General features: G+C 39.0%; 1 long non-coding RNA gene across 1 annotated transcript in view; it reads right to left on the bottom strand.

Annotated features, from left to right (window-relative positions):
* The window catches only part of LOC137089908 (uncharacterized), a 101223-nt gene that overhangs the window by 479 nt on the left and 83012 nt on the right, over positions 1 to 17732 (bottom strand). The gene's annotated exons all lie outside the window — the stretch shown is intronic.

The raw sequence follows: 17732 nt of genomic DNA on the forward strand, positions 1-17732 counted from the left end.
CCCCACAAAATAATGTATGATCTGTGAATCAGAAAAAAAAAAAGAAAAAAACAACAACTGAGCCACACAAAATGGCCAATTGGGTTGTTTTAGCCCAGTGGTTGGGTTAATGTTTGCCCAACGTGCTGGGTAGTTAAAGCAACCCTAAAGCAGGGCTAAAACAACCCAAATGCTCGGCTAAAAAAACCCAACCACTAGGTAATACAACCCATTCAATGGGTTAAACCAAACTAAACGCTGGGCTAAAGCAACCCAACCACCGGACTAAATCAACTCAACAAGAATATTATATATATATATATATATATATATATATATATATATATATATATATATATATATATATATGTATATATATATATATATATATATATATATATATATATATATATATATATATATATATATATATATATATATTAGGGCTGGGACTCGATTAAAAAATGTATCTAATTAATTAGAGGCTTTGTAATTAATTAATCAAAATTAATTAACCTGAGAACAGTGAGAAGTAATTTTTCACATGTATTTTAGTATACTATTGAATAATGACTGAATACATAAGCTTAATCAACAAAATATAGTTTATTTATTTCAGTCCAGCAGACCAGCGCAATGTTTGCCATTAAGTGTAGCAAAAGCATATTTGTGATATTTGAGGCTCGATATGCTGCGGTGATACGCTAACTCCTTGTTGCATAGCTTGCACACAACCATGCTCTTGACGACGCTTCCATCCTATCGTTTTTTAAAACAAAATTTCCCATCCACGGGGCCGAGCAAAGCGGTCTCATCAGCTTCTTCGTTCATGTTCACTATGGTTTGTTGTTGTCGTGACTCGTGAGGTGAGCGCTAGTTGGTGTTCCAGTATAATCGGTCCGTCGAAACTCATTCATTAAAAAACGTTCCGCGGTGCAAAAATAAGTGTGGTTAAAATTAATTTTTTTTTTTTTTTTTTTTGCGTAATTAATTAGCTCGTTAAAAACCCGGCCCTAATATATATATTCCCCAACACCATAGTAGGAAAAACATGCCCATATCATGATGCTTGCACCTCCATGCTTCACTGTCTTCACTGTGTACTGTGGCTTGAATTCAGAGTTTGGGGGTCGTCTCACAAACTGCCTGTGGCCCTTGGACCCAAAAAGAACAATTTTACTCTCATCAGTCCACAAAATGTTCCTCCATTTCTCTTTAGGCCAGTTGATGTGTTCTTTGGCAAATTGTAACCTCTTCTGCACATGCCTTTTTTTTAACAGAGGGACTTTGCGGGGGATTCTTGAAAATAGATTAGCTTCACACAGACGTCTTCTAACTGTCACAGTACTTACAGGTAACTCCAGACTGTCTTTGATCATCCTGGAGGTGATCATTGGCTGAGCCTTTGCCATTCTGGTTATTCTTCTATCCATTTTGATGGTTGTCTTCCGTTTTCTTCCACGTCTCTCTGGTTTTGCTCTCTATTTTAAGGCATTGGAGATCATTTTAGCTGAACAGCCTATCATTTTTTGCACCTCTTTATAGGTTTTCCCCTCTCTAATCAACTTTTTAATCAAAGTACGCTGTTCTTCTGAACAATGTCTTGAACGACCCATTTTCCTCAGCTTTCAAATGCATGTTCAACAAGTGTTGGCTTCATCCTTAAATAGGGGCCACCTGATTCACACCTGTTTCTTCACAAAATTGATGACCTCAGTGATTGAATGCCACACTGCTATTTTTTTGAACACACCCCTTTCAACTAATTGCCCTATTGCACAGCCTTAAGAGCGTGCATATCATGAATGCTGGGTCTCATTTGTTTTCTGAGAATCTACTGAACCTACTGGTAACTTGTTTGCCACGTAGCAATAAAAAATATACTAAAAACCTTGATTATTCTGGTTAGTCACATTGTACTGCTATTATTTTGAACAAGACTGTATATATATATATATATATATATATATATATATATATATATATATATATATATGTTTGATTAACATTAATGAGACAGACAGCCTATATAATAAGATCTATGGTAATGCACGGATCTAATATGATGATACACACGTTTAAAACGGCCATGCCTGATGTTTAAGGTGAGAAACTTTGAGTCAGGTCTCCTCTGTTGGAGCACATTTGGCTAGAGTCCTGAAACTGCAGCGGTCCTAAAAGTGCAGCCTCCGGTACTGCAGGCAGATAACATTGATATGAACACGCGCCTACACGTCTCACAGCATGCGAATATTCACACATATTTTAAAACGTTTTCCTATGTTTACTTGTCAAGTATCATCATAAACATAGTCGTTTATGTTTTAAGTGAATGTAAACATGAAATCTGCCAGTGTTTTTGGTCATTTTTTACAAGTTTCATTGCCCATAGATTATCTTCTGAATATCTGAACATGCACTATATCAAAAGAAAGAACAGAACCTCTGCTTTATTCTAGCACCATACATTATTTTATCAACACTTGAATGTGGGTCAGTTTCATGAAAAAAGCAACATGTTGAGCAAAAAGTTGAGAATATCAAGTATTTGTCGAAGACTACATCCAGATCAGATTCAGAGCGATGCCCAAACACAGATGGAGTCTGTTCTATCACAGTCCTATCGCTCGTCCTGGGTCGAAATTTCATTCAATAATAAAGCTGTTTGATTTATATGCTGTTTAAAGCTACACTGTGTAACTTTTTTGGTTCATTCTTAGCTAAAATCACTTAGTTCTTTCAAAAATATATGTGCTCATTAATGTATATTTACTTCTTTCAAGTAATAAAGTATTCTCGTAAGTTTATAATATGCCATTGAAAATACATACGGGTGAGGGGTTCGAATGCCGGTCGCCATGTTGCCCCTCCATCTTGAAAGTACAGTAGCCAAAGAGGGACATACCCGTAAATTCAAGCTTGGTCTTTCGCGTTTTAACACTCGATGGCACCGTGTCGCATGTGAAGAGGGGATTGCTTGAATCGGCCACCTTAAGATAAAACGAAATCAGAATTGAAACAGAAACGAATATTCTCTGGATGGTCATATACCTTTACACCGCTAGATGGGGGAAAACATCACACAGTGTAGCTGTAATGTTAATAATCACATTTTACATATGCATCTGCTGTTTCTGCTTCTTCTTCGCCTGTTTCAGATCAGATTCTGTACTCGTTCAGATGTGTAAAAGCGCCCCCTACTGTATAACAGGGATAACATGGAAAGCAGGACAATCTCCTCAATGGCAGAGAAGAGTTCTCATAAAAGACGAGATAACAAAAGACAGAAAATCTGTTTTGGACTGAATAACTTTAATAATGGTTATTCTATATTTGTACAGTGTTTCTGTACCTGAAAATCTAGTTTAGACATACATGAAAACTTTTTTTAATTTGTTCGGTTCTATTTATGTATATTATGTTCTGTATTATACACACAGACACCAGTCATACCAATAGACACCAATGGGAAAGTGTGTCTAAACTCTTGACTGGTACTGTACTATAATATACACAAAGAATAGCAGCCAATTAATGGATATCAGACTTTTTTTTACTCCATTTTGGCCCAGAAAAACCCATATCAGTCGGGCTCTAGTTTGGAGCATTGGGATCATTTGATCTGATAGGATGTTTACTCCTACCATATTTCACTCATGATGACAATGTACCATCCGAAACATTACTAAGGGAAATGAGAAAAAATATAAATATAGTTTTGCATAAAAAAGTGTTTATTTGCTGAACTACTTGGAAAAAAAGCCCTTTTGGTAAATGTATTACAACTGTCTATCTGAATGTATATATCCGCTTAAGATCTGGTACCATTTTTTGGGATTTCCGCCTGGATTTGGCCTACCCAAATTAAAAAGCTCCCTATACACACTACAGTGGTCTAAGTTCAAAATGGTAGTGTCATTTTACAGGAAACCCTTTAAAGTTACATAAAACACTGCTAAAAGTGATAAACATGTAAGTATATGTTGTCCAAGCTGTAAAAACACCCTAAAAAATGCTTTTTTTCCTTCAGTTTTTGAAAGTGTGTAACTCAGGCCCTGTGTGCTCTAGGACCCTGCAGACACTTTGGGCTGTTTCCACTAAATCCCAGAAAATGGTGGAAAAAAAGAAGTTTGTCTATGTCATGTTGTATGGAAGATTTACTCAAATGGATCTGAAGGGACGACCCCCCAGGATGAAAACTATAATAGGGAGTGGGAAAATAGAAGATTACAAACACAAAACTTTTAATGGGACATTACATGATTACATTTAATTTAACTGCAAAAATAGTAATGGATGGCTGAATATATATATCAGGTGATGTCCCATTAAAAGTTCTATACAATTTTCATAATTTTTCCATTAAAATTAGGAATGTTTTTCTCTCTCGCTGTCTCTTTTTCTCTCCGGCAAAGTGCAATCTGTGCCGTCAGCTGGGCAGCGGGACACCCGCCTCGGTGAGAAACAGAGAAACTGAGACAGGCATTAATGTTTCAGCAGGAAGTCTGAAGCAAATGAATACAAGCAGAGAAGGTGAAGTCATATCCCCGCTGCGCTGGTCTTTACAAATCAAAATTGGAAAAGAACCTTTATAGCACCTCCTAGGAGGATGTCAGACTATTATTAGTTGATACGTTTCATCATATTGTCATGGTGACAGTGTTCAACTTGCTGTTCAGGAAATATTTCGCACAATCAGCATCAGTGCTCGCAGCTGAGAGGCTGTGATGTAACAATCTGTCAATAAATCCACACGCCTGTGGCGCAACACGGACAGTAAATTACAAGGAGACTAAACGCCTCATCTCAAATTCTCATCAGAGGCAGGGTTTTCCCACAACACAGAAAAATACATATTTATGATCATATAGTCATCATTAATAGCTGGGTAATTCATTCGCACACATATTCAGTCTCGTCTTGTGCACTGTCATTCCAAACCATTCGTTTCATCTGCGAAAACACAAAAGAAGATATTTTAAAAAAAGAAAAGAAAAAAGCGTTGTTGTTGTTCTGTGACCCAGTCATTATCTCACGGGTATATCTGTGGCAATAGCCAACAATACATTATATGAGTCAAAATTATAAATTTTTCTTTTATGCCAAAAACCATTAGGATATTAAGATCATGCTCCATGAAGATATTTAGTAAATGTCCTACCATAAATACATATAAAAAAATGTAATAGTAGTAGTAATATGCATTGCTTAGGACTTCATTTGGACAACTTTAAAGGAGATTGTTCTTAAAATGTAGATTTTTTTGCACCCTTGAATATTGTCATATCCTAACAAACCATACATCAATGGAAATCTTATTCTCAATCTTAATTTAAAAAAATATTACCCTTATGACTGGTTTGTGGTCCAATTGTAGTCTTTCATTGTAAGGACCTTCATTCTATAGACAATGAAAGTCCAGAAAAGGGAAGAAAGGAGGTTTGGAATAAGGAGTAAATGATGACCGATTGTATTTTATGTTATTTTGATCTACGCCTTTAAGCTGTGAGAAAGCCTTCACTGTGCTAACGAGTGGGCTGATTCTAACAATAATGGACATCTGGAAAACCCTGCAATACCATGATAAATAATTGAGAGCGCTCATAGTTTTTCAGCATTCCCAGATCCTCCGGGTTGCTGTAAGAGTGTTAAATGGGTTGTCAGCACAAATAGGGGGCAAAGCTTAAAGGCAGCAATGGAATAGTGATAGTACTTAGGTATTGGCTGTTGCTCTGCTCGAGTCAGAGGTTAGGAGATTCAAAAGCTTTTGCAACACAGACGCTGTATGCGCCGTGCTCCTTAGAACAACTTCAAGAGTTTGGTGAAAGTGAGTTTTGTATGTGCATACTATAACGTTAGGGTCATTATAAATGTTATACAAGTTAAAGTATGAATCACACAAAAATCAATCTTCTTTGGAATTCAAAGTTTTTTTTTTTTTTTACATTTCACAGTACGCAGAAGTCACCAAACTTTCTGCAGAGTCAACAGCTCCAGACCTCCAGACTCCTGTGGCCTTCAGATGAGCTCAAGAACAGCGTAGAGAGCTTCATGGAATGGGTTTCCATGGCCGAGCAGCTCATCCAAGCCTTACATCACCAAGAGCAATGCAAAGCGTGGGATGCAGTGGAGTAAAGCAGCCGCCACTGGACTCTAGAGCAGTGAGACGTGTTCTCTGAGCGACCAATCACGCTTCAGTCTGACAATCCCATGGACGAGTCTGGGTTTGGCGGTCGCCAGGAGAACGGGACTTGCCTGACTGCATCGTGCTAAGTGTAAAGTTTGCTGGAGAGGGGATTATGGGCTGGGGTTGTTTTTCAGGGCTTGGCCCCTTCGATACAGTGAAAGGAACTCTTAATGTTTCACCAAAACATTTTGGACAATTTCATGCTCCCGAATTCATGGGATCAGTTTGAGGACGGCCCCTTCCTGTCCCAGCATGACTGCGCTCCAGTGCACAAAGCGTCGGTCCATAAAGACATGGATGAGGAGTTTGGTGTGGAGGAACTGGACTGGCCTGCACAGAGTCCTGAGCTCAACCCGATAGAACAGCTTTGGGATGAATTAGAGCGGAGACTGAGAGCCAGGCCTTCTCGTCCAACATCAGTGCCTGACCTCACAAATGAGCTTCTAGAAGAATGGGCAAAAATCCCCATAAACACACTCCTAAACCTTGAGGAAAGCCTTCCCAGAAGAGCTGAAGCTGTTAGAGAGGGTGGGTCGACTCCATATTAAACCCCACGGATTAACAATGGGATGGCATTAAAGCTCATGTGCATGTAAAAGCAGGTGTCAAACTTTTGGCATTATAGTGTATCTTCTTTTGCATTCCACATAATATCTTAGTGATACTCCGTCATTGTGAGATATTTTTCAGAAATAATAATTATGCTTGTGTATTATTGTTTAATCCAGAAATAATCACTGAGAAACCATGACACCGTAATGATTATAATTATTAAAATTAAGAAAATTAATCATTATTCAATGAATCATACACTGAATAAGGATTATTCAGCCCTGACTGTTCAAGATGAGGGCGTGTCGAGTTTGATCTGCAAAAACAAGCATTACATTGGAGTCCTCTTCAAATCATCTGTTGTGCTTCTGCTCTATTTTCGTTGCTGATCTGAAATGTATTCTCTTTTCATTGATACAAAATAGAATCATCTATTCATTAATACAACCACGGATAAAAGAGCAGGACATTATATGTCCTCAAAATTATCTTTTCATTTATTTGTGAGAGTTTTCTGAAAACCTGGCACTATCCGTGCATGCCTTATATAAAGATATGATTAGCTGGTTTTGTCATTTACCTCATTTATACTCTTCATGTTATGAATGGGCAGGGCCTTCAACTATTCTGCTGAATACCCAGGTCAGGAAATTGCGGTGATTACAAAAATAAAACCTGTAATTTCAGGCACCATGGCACTGAAATTCGCGGGGGGAAATAACAGCCTAATCAGCACCTTTCTGTGGGTCAGCCGGCAGTCATGTTCAGTTACAAGCAAAGAGCAAGTGTGTACAAGCTGACAATAAAACTAACTAAGGTAACTCTCTCCAAATCTTGGTTAAATGTGATTAATACATTGTTTTGGTTATGCCTTTAATCTACTGCAGGCTAAATTGTTTCAACTTCAGCCTTGACAATTCCTTACATTGTTATTCTAGAATTTTTTTTTTTTTTTTTTTTTTTTTTTTTTTAATTTCCTAATTGTAAACTGGATGGATGGATTCATTGATGCATGGGCGGATGGATGGATGGATGGATGGATGGATGGATGGATGGATGGATTCATTGATGCATGGGCGGATGGATGGATGGATGGATGGATGGATGGATGGATGGATGGATGGATGGATGGATGGATGGATGGATTCATTGATGCATGGGCGGATGGATGGATGGATGGATGGATTCATTGATGCATGGGCGGATGGATGGATGGATGGATGGATGGATGGATGGATGGATTCATTGATGCATGGGCGGATGGATGGATGGATGGATTCATTGATGCATGGGCGGATGGATGGATGGATGGATGGATGGATGGATGGATGGATTCATTGATGCATGGGTGGATGGATGGATGGATGGATGGATGGATGGATGCATAGATTAATTGATGCATGGGTGGATGGATGGATGGATGGATGGATGGATGGATGGATGGATGGATGGATGGATGGATGGATTGATTCATGGATGGATGCATGGGTGGATGGATGGATGGATGGATGGATGGATGGATGGATGGATGGATGGATGGATGGATGGATGGATGGATGGATGGATGGACGGATGGATTCATTGATGCATGGATGGGTGGATGGATGGGTGGATGGATGGATGGATGGATGGATGGATGGATGGATGGATACATTGATGCATGGGCGGATGGATGGATGGATGGATGGATGGATTCATTGATGCATGGGCGGATGGATGGATGGATGGATGGATGGATGGATGGATTCATTGATGCATGGGAGGATGGATGGATGGATGGATGGATGGATGGATGGATTAATTGATGCATGGGTGGATGGATGGATTAATTGATGCATGGGTGGATGGATGGATGGATTCATTGATGCATGGGTGGATGGATGGATGGATGGATGGATGGATGGATAGATAGATTAATTGATGCATGGGTGGATGGATGGATGGATTCATTGATGCATGGGTGGATGGATGGATGGATGGATGGATGATGGATGGATGGATGGATGGATGGATGGATGGATGGATGGATGGATGGATGGATGGATGGATGGATGGATGGATGGATGGATGGATGGATGGGTGGATGGATGGATGGATGGATGTTTAAAGTGGGATGAATGATTCTTTACTTGTACTTTAGTAGTACTTTACTTTTATTAAATGCAATTTATTTTTACACATATACTACTATTTAAAAGAATGGGGTGAGTAAGAAAATAATTGTATTCAGCAAGGATGCATTGGGTTGGTCAAAAGTAACAGTAGTGTCGCAGTCGGCTTCACACACAAGAGGAAAAGGAAAGCAGCAGTGTCAGAACAACCATAATATGATGTGAACTGACAGAGAAATCGAAATGAACAACAGGTGTAACTGATAATCAAACTATGAACAACCAAAACACAGGAACACGTGCATATCCACCAAAACAGACAAACCCAAGATAGTCCTTTACATTTATCAAATAAAAGCCGTTGTTTTTTTTCAGCTTCCTAAAGCTCAGCGATTGTACACGCTAAAGATAGTAATGAATGATGGCGTCAATTATACACTGTAAAAAAAAAATTCAGGCCTCAACTGAACATTTTCTAGTGACTGATCACATCTTAAATTTTCAGTTGGCCAAACTGAATATCTGTGAATGGATGCAATTTAATTCAATTTGGCCAACTGAAAAATTAGATGTGATCAGTCACTAGAAAATGTTCAGTTGGGGCCTGAATTTTTTTTGCAGTGTACTATCAAACCAAGCAACGAGTCCGATGAAGAAACATTGGAAGAACTAGTTATTCAACCTGAACCTCCATCACAAGGACTTCTCTCAGTGACGCTACTCATTTTGACATACATCATGAGATGTTGCAACTGTAATTCCTCACCATCAGTAACTAGTGTGTGTCCATCAACAAACTCATGTGTATATTTAGGAACAGGAATCATTAACTGTATATAATACACTCACCTATAGGATTATTAGGAGAACCTGTTTAATTTCGCATTAATGCAATTATCTAATCAGCCAATCACATGGCAGTTCTTCAATGCATTTAGGGGTGTGGTCCTGGTCAAGACAATCTCCTGAACTCCAAACTGAATGTCAGAATGGGAAAGAAAGGGTTTTTAAGCTGTTTTGAGCGTGGCATGGTTGTTGGTGCCAGACGGGCCGGTATGAGTATTTCACAATCTGCTCAGTTACTGGGATTTTCACACACAACCATTTCTAGAGTTTACAAAGAATGGTGTGAAGAGGGAAGAGCATCCAGTCTGCAGCAGTCCGGTGGGAGAAAATGCCTTGTTGATGCTCGAGGTCAGAGGAGAATGGGCCGATTGATTCACGCTGATAGAAGAGCAACTTTGACTGAAATAACCACTCGTTACAACCGAGGTATGCAGCAAAGCATTTGTGAAGCCACAACACACACAACCTTGAGGCGGATGGGCTACAACAGCAGAAGACCCCACCGGGTACCACTCATCTCCACTACAAACAGGAAAAAGAGGCGACAATTTGCACAAGCTCACCAAAATTGGACAGTTGAAGACTGGAAAAATGTTGCCTGGTCTGATGAGTCTCGATTTCTGTTGAGACATTCAGATGGTAGAGTCAGAATTTGGCGTAAACAGAATGAGAACATGGATCCATCATGCCTTGTTACCACTGTGCAGGCTGGTGGTGGTGGTGTAATGGTGTGGGGGATGTTTTCTTGGCACACTTGATGCCAATTGGGCATCGTTTAAATGCCACGACCTACCTGAGCATTGTTTCTGACCATGTCCATCCATTTATGACCACCATGTCCCCATCCTCTGATGGCTACTTCCAGCAGGATAATGCACCATGTCACAAAGCTCAAATCATTTCAAATTGGTTTCTTGAACATGACAATGTGTTGACTGTCCTAAAATGGCCGCCACAGTAACCAGATCTCAACCCAATAGAGCATCTTTGGGATGTGGTGGAACGGGAGCTTCGTGCCCTGGATGTGCATCCCACAAATCTCCATCAACTGCAAGATGCTCTCCTATCAATATGGGCCAACATTTCTAAAGAATGCTTTCAGCACCTCTTGTTGAATCAATGCCACGTAGAATTAAGGCAGTTCTGAAGGAGAAAGGGGTCAAACACAGTATTAGTGTGTGCTCCTAATAATCCTTTAGGTGAGTGTATAATACAATAACAGCCCATACATTAGCAGAGCATTAAATTAACATCTTAATTTATCATTACTCAAAGTAGTAAGAACAAGAGACAATCTGAATTAATGGACACAATTTTATAATAAGTAACAGTGGCCCACAACAGAGACCTACACAATATAAAACAAAGTAAATATTGTGGACGCCTGGTAGAAAATATACAGTATATATCAATAACTAATACAGGTTGTGATTCTGAGAAACAAGTCCAAATAAAGTGGGTACTGCCTCATCTTTAATGGTTATGTGTTTTGTATATACTCTTTAGACCTATTTAGATTTGAGAAGCAATCGTCAAAAGCTTGCATTTCTGTTGCATTGCTTTGGTCATTTTAACCAGTTTCTTCACATCCTCATCCTTTGGAAGTGTGTACAAAGAGAATTTGCTTTTGCAGAAAACAGCTTCTCAACACAAGCTAGCTACTACTTTTGAGGATGGGTCAAAGTAGTTGTTTGCAGCAGCAAATGCAGACCATAGACGGGCATTATGCAAATGAGTTATGTATGAAGGTCATGGAAGCGAGACTGGGATTCCTGACGACTCGTTTAGGCGGTTCGTCTTTTGTGATACAATAACTTTATTTATCGGGAACGTTCGACTTTACAACTGTGCAGACGGTTTACATTCACAGACAGCTATAATTACACACTGCATGAAAGCTAATATGCCATAAAACCATAATAGGGCACTTTAAACACTACATCCTTATGTTAGAATGATTTCTGAAGGATCATGTGAAACTAAAGTCTGGAGTCATAGATATGTATATGTAGATGCCTCATCCGACTGCTCTAAGCATGTTGACGCAGCCGCCATTTTGGAAAGGTCAACACACGTCATTCACAGTACAAAAAGGAAAATCCAAGATGCCACAACACAGCCCCTGGTTATACAACAGCACAATTTAAATTCCCCAAAATAACCTTCCACAGGTGAGAATGTGTTGGTTTGTGTTTTTTGTTTTAAATATTACAAGGTGTTAACACACATTCTTCATGTATTGTGTTATTTTAACAATTATAATGCATTTTTTTTCTGGAGAATTTAAAGGGTTATTTCACCCAAAAGTGTAAATTGTGTGATTAATTCCTCCTGTCGTTGGTCAGCCGTCAGACCTCCGCTCATCTTCACACACAGATGAAGATATTAGTGTTGAAATCCGGTGGCTCAGAAAGGCCTTCATTGACACTAATGTCATTTCCTCTTGCACGGTGGCGTCTTTTCAGACAAACCTAGTCCTTCTGGCTACAAAACATTAACAACATTCCCAAATAATCAAATTATCCTATATCTAAACAAAATATGGGGAAAAAATCCACTAAAAGAACATACTGAAACAGCCCTGTAAGCCTTCATTGTGACCTAACCAAACGAGACACGTGAGAAAAAGGATCTTTTCCATGTTAATGAGTTGGTGTTTTTTGTACAAACCAATCGCGATGACGATTCGATTGTACAGTTTTTTTTTTGTTTTTTGTTTTCTGGCTGGAACAACATTGACGAGTGCAGATTATGTGCTTTATTTAATGTAAAGGGAATTTAAAGTGACTGTGATATCATTTTCATGAACTTTATAGACATACAGCCTTACTGAAAACAACAATGGATAATTCACCTCAGACGGCTATGTTCGAACTGTCAACTCAAGGTGAACAAACAAGTGTATTCTATGACTTTAAAAATGTTTCAGTCACTCAGTGTGAATTTTTAATCGTGCTAAAATTGGGAAAAATGGGAATTCGATATTATGCTTATCCATTTAGTCATGAAAGCAGTCAGTGTGCTGCAGAGAGAGCCCGCCCACACGCTCTTCTGATTGGCTGTGATTTTTTGATTGATTGATTGATCTTTGGTCTGGTTTGCTGGATAGTTAACTAATCCATTCACTACTGTTAAAGGGTTAGTTCACCCAAAAATGAAAATTGTGCCATTAATCCCTCATGTGGTTGGACATTTATGAAGAGGCCAGAATAGACCTGAAAAACTAAATAATGACTTATATAGTGATGGCCGATTTCAAAACAAAGCTTCCTGAAGCTTCACCCTTTATGAATCAGTGAATCGATTCATGATTCGGATCGCAAAACAGCCAAACTGCTGAAATCACGTGACTTTGGCGATCCGATTAATGAATCGATTCACTGATTCATAACGGTCCAAAGCCTCAAGAAGCAGTGTTTTGAAAATCGGCCATCACTATATTTAGTTGTTTAGGTCTATTCTGGCCTCTTCATCAATGATTGTAGAGCCGCTGTAGTGAGATGGGCTTTGTAACGACGTCTTTAGTGCCTTTATGGGTCTTGAGAGAGGAAATGACATTGGTGTCAATGAAGGCCTTTCTGAGCCATCGGATTTCAACACTAATATCTTCATCTGTGTGTGAAGATGAGCGGAGGTCTGACGGCTGGCCAACCACAGGAGGAATTAATCACACAATTTACACTTTTGGCTGAACTAACGCTTTAAACTTTCAAATGATACCTAGTTTATGATGATAAAACATGGTTTAAAAAAATAGGCATTGCTATTTATTAATCACATCACTAATTCATTAAAAAAAATATATAATTTATTTATTTTGATGGCTGATAGGTTTTGAATGTTCACAAAAAGTGTTCACGACCAGCTATGACCTTTTAAAAATGGGGGACGGCTAATGTATAGAAGACTGTAGAAACAGTCGGCAATGAGGCATCTATGGACAGTATATATATATATATATATATATATATATATATATATATATATATATATATGTCTGGAGTAATGATGCTGAAAATTAAGCTTTACCATCACAGGAATCAATAACAAGTCAAAAATATGTTAAAAATAGCAAATAGTTATTCTAAATATTTCACAACATTACTGTTTTGATTTTTTTTAATCAAATAAATAACAGTCTTGTTGAGCATGACTTTGTTTTTTTGTTTTGTTTTGAATAAATCATACGACCCCAGACCTCTGAATGGAAGTGTATAGTAATATTAGCATGTAGATCTACATAGAGAGGAAAATATATGTTAAGTTAGTAAGATGTCTTTTAAATAACTACGCTTAATGACAAATACAATCCTAAGCAAATCCAGATATGCTCCACAAACATAATTTAGGGGAAAATTAGGTACTTGAGTAACTGCACAGCGGTCTACTGTACAGTATAGGTTTGTTTATAATATTAGTCTATGAAAAATAATTCACAGTGTGAATGAAAGCATTCTGGAGGGTGTCCATAGCCCAGAAAATGTGCCAAAATATTGTATAGAGTTTGATTGGACGCTAAGTGATAGGAATGTTTGATGGTGAACCAGAAGTTGAGAATCACCACAGCAGGTCTTTACAGTGTTTTTAAACACATCTAGACAAAAAGATAAACTCATAATTCATTCAGTCTCAGTGTTTCAGGCTCAAAGCAGTGCTTATGCCATTTGTACGGTTTACAGTGGCACAGTGGGCGCTTGCACAGTCACCATAGAGATATATCTGGTGTCATAGCAATTCTGCAGCAGCCATCTTTGATCTACCACTCCAGATTGCCATGGTACAGTGGCCTGATCTTCTCATTCGAATTCTATACGCTTCTCAATAAAACTGCAGTGTTTACTCAAGCACTTACAGACTATATTGCGAACCATATGAAGTGAAACAAAAACATTTTAGGTAAAACATCCCTTGCACTCCTAAAAACCTCCTTTTAATCTAATCATAATTAGCTTTTTTTTTTTTTTTATTGACACAATATTAATACCCTGAGAGAACAACAGATGCTACAAATAAACAGCTTCCATCTGCAACGCAGTTTAAATAAATGTTTTTCTTTGGGATAAAGATCCCTTGGGCTGCTCTACGCGTGTCAAGGGTTAGCAAGAGCATTGTGTAAGCACAATTAATCATGCATAAGCATTAAGGACACAATCACTCCTACACATTTAACATGTAGCTGAGTTTTTCACACTGCAAAGATGCTTGAAATTGGAAACCTCACCTTCACAATTGTGTGTCTTAATATTGACTTTAAGTAGAAAGAAACAAATACACTTTATTGCCAAAAGTTTTGGGACGCCTGCCTTTACATAGCTTTAATGCCATCCCATTGTTAATCCGTAGGGTTTAATCTGGAGTCGGCCCATCCTCTCTAACAGCTCCAGCTCTTCTGGGAAGGCTTTCCTCAAGGTTTAGGAGTGTGTTTATGGGGATTTTTGCCCATTCTTCTAGAAGCTCATTTGTGAGGTCAGGCACTGATGTTGGACGAGAAGGCCTGGCTCTCAGTCTCCACTCTAATTCATCCCAAAGCTGTTCTATCGGGTTGAGCTCAGGACTCTGTGCAGGCCAGTCCAGTTCCTCCACACCAAACTCCTCATCCATGTCTTTATGGAGCGACGCTTTGTTCACTGGAGCGCAGTCATGCTGGGACAGGAAGGGGCCGTCCACAAACTGATCCCATAAATTCGGGAGCATGAAATTGTCCAAAATGTCTTGGTGAAGCATTAAGAGTTCCTTTCACTGTATCGAAGGGGCCAAGCCCTGAAAAACAACCCCACACCATAATCCCCCTCCACCAAACTTTACACTTAGCACGATGCAGTCAGGCAAGTCCCGTTCTCCCAGCAACCACCAAACCCAGACTCGTCCATGGGATTGTCAGACTGAAGCGTGATTGGTCGCTCAGAGAACACGTCTCACTGCTCTAGAGTCCGGTGGCGGCTGCTTTACTCCACTGCATCCCACGCTTTGCATTGCTCTTGGTGATGTAAGGCTTGGATGAGCTGCTCGGCCATGGAAACCCATTCCATGAAGCTCTCTCTGCTGTCCTTGAGCTCATCTGAAGGCCACAGGAGTCTGGAGCTGTTGACTCTGCAGAAAGTTGGCGACTTCTGCGCACTGTGACCCTCAGCATGCGCTGACCCCACTCTGGGATTTTACGTCGCATAACACTTCGTGGCTGAGTTGCTTTCTTCCCCAATGGCTTCCTCTTTGTTATAATCCCACTAACAGTTGAGCGTGGAATATTTAGTAGTGAGGAAATGTCAGGAATGGCCTTATTGCACAGGTGTCAGCCTATCACGGCCCCACGCTTGAGTTCACTGAGCTCCTGAGAGCGACCCATTCTTTCACTAATGTGTGTAGAAGCGTCTGCAGGCCGAGAGCTGGAGTTATACACCTGTGGCCATGAAGAGATTGAACACTTGAGCTCAATGATTTGGACGGGTGTCCCAATACTTTTGGCAATATAGTGCATGTACAACGCAACACAGAGACAAATGTTACGGTGACTATACCTCAAAATATATATATATATTTTTTCTGATAAAGTAAACCAGTAATCTTAATGGCTTGTAAGTGCTTGTAAAAACCATCCTCAAGTGAATCTTTTGTTTTATAAGCTGTGCATTGCCTACTTGTCATATGCACAGAGGAAAACAACAAAGCTTTCCATATTCCCACTCAGGGAATGGATTTAAAGTCACAAAAAAGCATGCATTTTGCTGTCACCAAATTACATATGTGTGACATTTTTGAAAGCTCCCTCCATTTTGCAAAGCTTTTACTATATAAATAACAGTCCACTCCAACAGGTTAAGGCAATTTTCTTAAGAGTTAGAGATGCTCACTGGAAAACGCGCCTCTACCTAATTTTTTGCAAACAATTCGCTGCAGTTTCCAGACAGAAATGAACACTCGTGGCAGTAAAACACCTACAACGTTTATACCATTTCCCCAGAATTGCGCAATACTTAACCCTTGTAATCATCATGATGATTACAAGGGTTAAGTATTGCGCAATTCTGTCATGACCTCAAAACAGTTTAACATAGTGCAGGGTTTGTAAACTAATGCATTTTAAAGTTTGCATAAGATAACCAGCTCTATATGTACAACGTCTCTAATAAACTTGCTCGCTAGCTCACCTGAAACAGCACTGCACTGCACTCGGGTATGAGTCTCGTGAAACATGAGTCGTGATAAAAGAGCACTAAGAAGCAGCTAAAGTGGCATGGTTTCTTCAGCAAATATTTGTTTTAGGTTTAGGTTTAGGGTGGGGTTTCGTGTAGGGGTTACAGTATTTTCAAACCCGATAGGGCTTCAGTGAAACGTATGACAACCAACATAAAAAAAAATGTTTCATGTTAATCTGTTTCAGACTTCACAATGAACATTTCACTTTTAAAAAGTGTTGTGAACAGTGCAAGAAGCAAATATACATTTGCAGAAATATTGCCACTGGCGGATTGGACCCCCCTGACCCCTGAAATCATTAGACAATCAACCAAAAAAATTGTGTTGTACTTTTTTTTCTTCAAAATGGCTCTTTCTTGTGGCAACTAACGTTGACTTGTCCAGACTGCAATGTTCTGTATGCAAACTAAAAATAAAAAACACAGAGCCACAGGATACATCTTTTGTGGAAACATTACCTGCCAATAATTGTATCTGCAAGTTTTAAAAATATTTTAAATACTATATAAAAAAAAACAAAACAAAAAAAACATGCTTTTAAAATCATGGATATATTTAACTCATATATTTAAAATATTGAAGATTGTGTGATCTTCAACACAATCCAGTAAGCTTTAAACATCCTGCAGGCTCACACAGCAGTATACAATAAAAGCAACACATCAAGATGTGTTTAAATAAAACATTTTAACCTTTAAGCTTGCAATCCCATCAAACTAGATACGGAATCTAATCTGTGAATCCTGCGGCAATTCTTGGGAAAATGCAGGATCTCAGCATCCCTGTTTCAGAGAGGAGTTTTAAATTAGCCAATGTCATGCTGACTGAAGGTACAGGCAGACCGTGATCAATACACTTTTCTC

Source organism: Pseudorasbora parva, chromosome 9 (assembly GCF_024679245.1).
Source record: "Pseudorasbora parva isolate DD20220531a chromosome 9, ASM2467924v1, whole genome shotgun sequence".
In the NCBI taxonomy this organism is placed as follows: domain Eukaryota; kingdom Metazoa; phylum Chordata; class Actinopteri; order Cypriniformes; family Gobionidae; genus Pseudorasbora; species Pseudorasbora parva.